The sequence below is a fragment of the Pseudochaenichthys georgianus genome, chromosome 7 (genome assembly GCF_902827115.2).
Source record: "Pseudochaenichthys georgianus chromosome 7, fPseGeo1.2, whole genome shotgun sequence".
Classification (NCBI taxonomy): Eukaryota; Metazoa; Chordata; class Actinopteri; order Perciformes; family Channichthyidae; genus Pseudochaenichthys; species Pseudochaenichthys georgianus.
In genome coordinates, this window is record NC_047509.1 from 12,646,598 (window position 1) to 12,655,102 (window position 8,505).

The window sequence follows — 8,505 nt, forward strand, 5'->3', positions numbered from 1 at the left end:
TTCACTGAAATAGCCTCAAAATCACAAACTGACATTAAGAGTCAGGTGCTTGATGAAATCTACTAAAACAAAGTACTTCATTATCTACTTTTCAGCTTTTATACACAAAAGTGCAGGGAAGGTATGCAGATTTAGAACACTATCTGTGAGATGAGAAGCAAGAGGGATGGGGGAGGAAAATTCAGAGGATGAAGAAGCAGAAAACAGCCATTATTTTTCACTCTTTTGTAAAACGGACTGCACGTCAGTTTCAAGAAAGATGAAACCGTGTTTATGCAGACATGCAAAATATCTGAAGCCCTATAAAAAAGTTACAAGTATATTGTGTTGAAAATATCTCAAAAAGTCGTAATATTGTATAATGTATTAGTTGTATGTTGTATTTTGTTAGAAATCACTATGTAGTTTTTCAAAAATATAATGGAGAAAAGAGAGCAAGACAAAAAAAGGCTTTTCGGTTTTTTATTAGTGATACCTGAGGATATTCTCTTTTTTAATTGTAGCGACTGTGAACTAATGTGTAATTACTTTTTACTAACTATAAGAAGCTATACGAGGCTTCTTGACAGCCCCAGCAGAGACTGTGTAGAGCAGGAGTGCCCACACTTTTTGGGCCGGTGGGCTACTTTTGAAATGACCAGCTCACCGAGGTCTACCAACCAAAAATAAAATCCCAAATTGCAAGGAGCTGGATAACACGTGTTATGTATTGAAGGAGTTTTGGTCTACTTCTCTCCGCGCCGTTCCTAATGAGCTTGCTTTAAAAGAAGAAACACTCAAAACAACCAGGACGAGGGTTAAACAAACATCTGTTTTAATCATAAACGGTAACAATGCAATACCATATAATACATTACCATACGAAGCCATATCATATGAGTAATGTCAGGAGTATGCCTACTGCCTACTTTGGTAAAAAGTCAAACAAAAAACTATTGTGCTCATCTTCCTTTAAGAAAAAGGGAACATTGTTTCAGAAATCTATAAAAAAACCTCTCTATATTTGCGAGGAAAAATGTACCTTTTGTTCCTTCAACTATTAACACACAGGAATGTATAAACTCACACATATACTTATTCAAGATATATAGACTTCTCTGAAACTTGGCCTGCTTGAGATCCTAAGCAGAATAAATTCTCCCCACACCAATCACCCTGTCCTGCATATCTTCACCTCCCCCACATAGCAATAAAACCCTTAACAGCCCTTTGTCTACCGCCATTTTAGTCCTCACATTTATGAAAGGATCAAACAGAGAAATCACTATAAAACACAAACACAGGTATTGCCTGAACAGTATTCACTTAACTGCTACTATTGAAACTCAAAGGACCTCTTTTAGTGTCTGGAAATTGCAACAAGACTTTCTGCCATTTCACATGTAACACACTTCTTTGGTACAATATCTCACATCAATTTCCACAGTATACATGGGATAACTACAACAACTCTATTTGGGTTCTTGAACAGAAACAAATACATGAATACATAAAACTAAAATGGCATGTTAACCTCTCTCTATTTCTCTCTCTCTGTTAAGAAACACATAACAAGCAGGCTAAGAAACCACTCTCCATGTCCTGAAATCTTAAACATAAAACACAAATGAACAGTCTCTCAAAGTTATAATGAAATATACATATTTACATACATACATATGTTTGAACTAACGTAACAAAGGCAGGAACTGCTTCGATAGTGTTTTTGAGGAGCTTTTTGATTACAGATTTGAAAACATCGTTGCTTGCACAATGTGCACAAAGTAGCACAATTGCTGCAGCCTAGCAGCTGATCTCAGAGCACGCTCCCCTCTCCTGCAGGGGGGCGTGGTCAGCTGCAGCTCACAGAATCAGCCCCCTGCAAAAACAGCGCTGGAAAGAGCAAATGGAGCGAAATGAGGCATGGCATTTGATTTAATTATAAAAGGTATAATATGTGGTAAACTGAAGAGCCCGTTGGGAGCTGAAAGAGCCGGCTCTTCTTGGTGAGCCGAGCCAAATGATCCGGCTCACCAAGAAGAGCCGGAATTCCCATCACTACCCGGCACTTGACTGATGTTATATCGCTTTGCATTCTGGGTTAACAGACTGGAAAGCGATAGGTCGCTTTTTCTGTCAATCAAGTAAACTCCTGAATTAAGTGGCAGCATAGACTGTATATATAAATGGACGTAGGGTCCGTGACGTCACCCATAGGATTCTGCAGGGTTGCCGTGAAGCCCTTAGTAGGCGGAGTCGGCCACTAACGGCTCGACAGCGACGTCAGAGTCTAACTCCCGCCTTCTCCCGCCTGCTCCAAATAAGGGCAAAGAGGCGGTGCTGAGGCGGAGCCGAGGTTGGACAGGGCGGGACCTGCTGCCACCGAGCGTGACGTTCCAGACCTAGCTCAGGCTAAGAAGCTAAGCTAACATGCTCTATTCAGTATTAAGCTAACAACCTATGCTAACAACCCAGCTTGAGGTCACTGCTCCTCGTTCCCGGCATATTCTGAAGGTAAGATACCCTGTAACTTTACAAAACTTGTTCTTTTGATTTAAATGTTCTTGAACCTACACTATACAATTGTTTTTTAAGTGCTTCACCGTTTTTCAAATATAAATGTCATTTGTAACTAAACTTTGTAAACTAGCAGAGATATGGCCAGTGTTGCGTGAATTAAATGTGATTAATGAAATATGACTGTAGAAAAATAAAGGTGCTTTTATATTGATTAAACCATTTTTATTTATTTCAGCATTAAGAAAAATGAAGATGGCAACCTCCTCCACGCCAAACTGCACAACCTGTAAGTTGATGGTCCTGGCTTACTTTACATGACCTCAGATGGTTGACATTACACACAAACATACTATACATATGCATGTGTGCACAATTGTAGATAAACAGCACACAGTATATAAATATATATATATAAACTGTGTGCTGTTAATCTGTTTTTTGAGGTTTTGCTCTCTTGTTACTTTTAACCATACAGGTGTGATTTCATAGTTATTTTGCATGTTATTGTCAAAGGAACAAAATGAGAAACCCTTTATAATTGATTTGATATTCCTCATGATCTGAAGCATTTGTTGCTCTCATTTATTTTCCTCCCATAGTGACTGTATGGATAATCAGAGAGCTACAGAGACCATCGGCAGCAACCTTGGCCTCGACCTGAGGGTGTGCTGGTTCGGTTGGGGTGGACTGCGCTGGAGAGGTGTCCTCCCTTTCTTTTCCTACTCCCTGCGAGGAAGAGCAGTCCCGGATGTCCTCCTCATCCACTGTGGCGGCAATGACTTGGGGGATGTGCCCAGTGTTCAGTTGCTGAACCAGATGAAGGAGGACCTACACCAGCTTCACCATCGACACCCTGGCATGAAGATCATGCTCTCCCAGATGAACCAGAGGCGCCGGTGGAGGGCTGGTGCAAATCCTGTCAAAATGGACAAGGCCCGGAAGTTTGTTAACAGTGTTATGGCTACTTTTGTTCATAGCCTAAATGGTGCCATTGTTGACCACTCCAACATTAGACATGACAGTCCTGGGCTGTTTTTGCGAGATGGAGTTAATTTCACCCCTTGGGGAAATGATATTTTTTGTAAAGTCACTAGCCAATTGCCTGAAAGACCACCTCCAAAGACTGTGAACTGCTAAAATGTCAGTATCACTGTTTTTGGATTTGGCCTTTAGAGTATGTATTCTAAGGCCCATGCTAAGCCCAGACTGTCATGGCTAATGTTGAGTTAGATATTACATCTGTAGCCATAACACTGTTAACATGGCTGCTCTTCCTCTTCCCCACATCCCACCCCCCCTCTTCCCCCAATGGACTCTGTAGCTCTCCAGGCCCATGCTGGGCATGGCTGTCTGTCAAACCTTTTATTTTGTATTTGTTATGATGTTTTTTGTTATTTTATTTGTTAAAATAATTATGTATTTATGTAAATATTGAAAATAAATTACATTCATATTTTCACTTCTTTTGTCTACTGCTTACTGAAAATGTTAGCTATCACATCCAAATGGGACTATCAAATGAAAGGATAAGCTTACCATACAACACAGAAAACATTACACATTAAGGCTCAAATCTTTTCCCAAGCCGGAGCAGTCTGAAAAGAGTCCCAAGTTTAAAAACACAAAATCTTGACAATGAATACTACACTGTCATTTGTCAGTGACAATGCAAACAACAGGAAGGTCTCCCCTAGTCCCATGTATGTTGGCATCAATGTCATAAGCCTACCATAGAATGTAATTATGAAGTGCAATACCCACAATCCCTACAGGGTCGTACCGTCACAGAAGATAATACCTTTTAGAGAGTTTCTAAATTGTTCAGTATGCAGATAAATATTCGTTTTACAATAGAACATTTTTTCTCTATAAATGTTCCCACATGTTGTGAGCATCTACTTTAAATCTTTTGTCATCAAATAAAAAACATCTTAATTTCCTTTAGGACAACATTTTGTTCATAACACCACTACATTAACAATAAGCATAGGAAAATGATAACTGTCAACATTTAAGATTGTGCTTTTACTCTTTATTTAATCAGATCTATTTACATTGAAAATGTGATAAATACACAAGCCACATTGAAAGTTACATCTTGCATTTTATGAAAAGTAAAGGTTTCGAATCATTGTATGACTTAAAGGGATAGTGGAAATCCGCGAATTTTGGGTTTAACTTATGTATTTTTATTAAAAATAAGCATAATAAACCATTTTTTTTAAATTTCATGCGCCTAGTTTCATTTTATTTTCAATTTTACTGCTCCCGACCACGCCCTCTCAATGAAACGAAATACTTCGGGAATCTTCGGGTGATGACGAAAACAAAGGAAGACGGGCACAAACATTGGACGAGGCACGAGTATTTTATTATGTTTTCTGGCTGATTTAATGCATCATTAGCCTGTACCATTGTGTACAACGCCATTTATTGCCTGTCGATTAGGCGACCGGAGGCCTCGTCATCCGATAATCTGGTACACAGTGTCGAATGTGTACACTACAGTCATCATATAGACATGATAGACTAACAGTACTGTGAGTACAGCCTACACTTGACAGGCAGCCTGGCTAGCCTAGGATTAGGACCATACTACGTCAAAAGACCGATTGGCTCTAGCTGTATATCATGCTAGTATACAATTCATTTACATTTATTCATGTAATTAATGCCCATAAGGCTGTTACATATACAATAATAAATGTGACAAGATAATTTACGTGAACCTGACCCTGGTATGTTATGAAATGTACCCTACATGCAGTCATCCTCGGGCATAGCCATAGGCCTACAGTGCATGCATGCCAACTTTTGCAATATATAATATAGCGCCTAGCGTGAGCTATGCTTAGGGACCTACCAGTCAAGATTATTTGTGCGTAGGGGTGCATCATCTGGCGCCTGGTCCTGGTCATCCTCGCCATTGCCCATGCCGTGAACTAACTCCATCACCTCGGGCTCGAACAAATAAGGACGTAATGGTCCATCGTCTGGCTCAATATTCTCACCATCGTCGCTTACTGAACCGGATTCAGATTCAGTTCCTAAAACTACATTTTCGCAGGAAAGCCGAGAGGATGTTTCTGACTCACTATCATCACTGGATACCTCGTACAATCCTTCTTCTTTGTCTGGTATATTTGCCCTTCCACGTTCATTCTGCATAGACGCCATGGTTTGTTATTGTTTCGTCTTCCTGAGTTTTCCTCACTTCCGGTTTGGCTGACTCGATCATTTCGTTTCTAAAAAAGTTCGGGGAAGCTGCAATAAAGTGCTTCTAACATGCGTAAGGCAATTATTATATTTTGTTAATCAGGTGTGATTGTTTTGGTACGTAATTATGCTTGTATATAAGTTAAAACGAAACTATTTGGGGTTCAATTTCCACTATCCCTTTAAGTACACTACAAAATAAATTAAAGATGTGTAACAACTGTATCAGTAATTAAAATGATATAACTTATGCACAGGCTTGGGAGGGCTACTTGCCAAAAACACAACCAGTAACTTCATGTGAGTATCAAGATATAAAAGTAATGTAACCTGATAACTTTCTTTTTGTTTTGGATTACTTCAATATCAAATGTAATGCAAATAAACACAGGAGAGAAGAAATATGAATATGATTTTTTTACTTAAAATGTATAATATAATACAATAAAGCAGATTCAGGCAGTAGGTGTAGAGATTCACAATTAAAGTATTATCCTCCAGAACAGTACGGCTTCCAGAGAAGAGATACCATTTGATCATTTTACAACAACCACTATCTGCTCTTTTTAGGTTTTGAATAAGATTGTAATCCTGAGTTTCCCTATTATTAAAAAAAGTAAAACTAATCCGATTACATCTCTTCCTATGTAACTAAGGATTACACTTTCATTTTTTTCTATACGATCTTGATTCGTGTTCGATGTAATCCATTACTATCTAAGCCAATACAAGTCATAACTTTTGGAAAATTGTCTCAAGTTATAAATTATGCCTTCAATCTCTTTCACATGGAGAAGACATCCCATTGGCCGAGGCGTTGCAACTTCCCTCAAGCGTCCTACATGAAAGAAAGATCACATGTTAGAAATGTGTGCACAAACTATTCAGTATGACCCATCTTAGTTTAAAGCCCAAGTGTAAGAGTGAACAGAGGCGGAGTCTGCCTGTTTTCCAATTTGTTTTGTTTGTTGGCTGCTGCTGCCCAAACCAACACCCTCCTCACAAGCATTGACTGTTGGAATGTCATTATGCTCCACATGTGGAACAACAAAGGCTTCTTCAGGTGTGCCTTGTATCATAATGATATTGCTCTGATCAGCAGCAAGACTGTTTTCACCACTACCATGGTCTACATCTGCAACCTCCTCATTGCTATTAACAGTCGAACTAGGAGTGTCACTTACCTCGTCATTGTTACTCACCCTGCTTTTCCTTCCAGGCTGTTGTTCTTTGCCATTGGTGAAATAGAAAATGGTGGGCACTGCAGTGTTTTTCAGGCATCTCCTTCCCTAATAAAAATAATAAACAAAAACACATAAAATAACTTTTTGAGGTCTGTAGATATTCAACTTTCTTTTGAATAATGTTGTTTTAAATGTAAGAGTGCATTATAAAAGACAATAGAGGGCCAACATGTTAACTATGCAGTTAATCCATTCAACAATTACGTGTTTCCAAGATTCAGATTCAAAGGATTTATGTCATAGCACATAGGCTACAGTGTGGGAATGGCAATGAAAATCATCTGTCCCGAGCTCCTCCAACAATGCAACAGTTATATAAGACATAAAACAATAGAAAGAAATTCAAAATTAAATTAAGAATAATAAATTAGTGCAGGCAGAAATCTATATACACGTAAATATAATAAGACATATGCAAGAACAGAATGTAAAGATAAATATTGTATAGTAAAATTAAATTAAATCATTTTTTTTTTACAGTGATAGCTGTTAAGATAAATAAGTTATAAGATGACAACAGATGAATGAATGTTGCTATTAAAATAATGTAAAAAAAAGGTAATATAATTCATCTGTTTTTAACATAGAGTATGTGGGGGGAAATGGCAATTCTCTATCTATGATAAAGAGTCTTTGCATAAATTGAAGAGAAATGTGATGGTTTGCAAACAAATCGATTTCTATTTTTCTTTACTCAACTGGCAAAATCTTAATTTGGCCTTTAATAAAAAGAACATTACTCATCACTGATGTGCAAGCTGTGCCATAACAATTATTTAGCATTGTATAATGTATAACATGTATTTAATTAGTAACAACAATTTACACTCACAAATGGAACCAAGTTATTTTGTTTTAAAAAAAGGATCTGTACCCATGAGTCCGTGCTGAAGGGATGACTCTCAAAGTGTGCACTGCACAGGCGAGAAGAAACGTTGGGGGTCCATTTATTCCTCCGGATGTGCAGCACCCACTGGTCCAGCCTGTCTGGATCACCGAAAGGAAACCTTTATTCAAAAATACATGAAAACCGACCCAAAGACAACAGGAGGGTTAATGCCATATTCACTTAGTAACGCATGAACAACTTTTACAAATATTTCTATTTAGTCTGTGTTGGTAAATGTAATCTAGGTTGCAGATTTCCTGCTGAAATACATACATGGGCCTACCAAGTTACTGCGTGGCACTTTGGTTTTGATAAAACAGTGTAGTTCCACTATATAAACGTTACATTCATAATCAAACGAGATAATATGCAAGATAAATAGCTATTTGTTGTTATTCTTAATGCTTGTCATTCACACGTTAATAAAATAAAAATAAGTACCGATACATAGCAGAACAATTGTGGCGATGTTCAGCTTAATAAGCCTTGTTCAACATCATTTCTTTAGCTAATACTATAGCGGGCTGCAGGCGAACCAAGTCCGCGTTTCGCTGCATTCCTTGATCTCCAGTTATAACGCCGGGCTCCGCCGCTGGCCGAAGCTAACGGAGCCGCAAAGGGCTAGCTACGGCTCCAGTTAGCTTCGGCGGCGGACTC

At 38.4% G+C, this 8,505-nt stretch overlaps 1 long non-coding RNA gene across 1 annotated transcript; it reads left to right on the forward strand.

Annotated features, from left to right (window-relative positions):
- The first annotated feature begins 2,240 nt into the window (after positions 1–2,240).
- On the forward strand, positions 2,241–3,120 carry LOC139434090 (uncharacterized). The gene is made up of 3 exons (XR_011643513.1): positions 2,241–2,493; positions 2,735–2,785; positions 3,099–3,120. It is a non-coding gene; the product is annotated as an uncharacterized lncRNA (long non-coding RNA).
- The last annotated feature ends 5,385 nt before the right edge of the window (positions 3,121–8,505 follow it).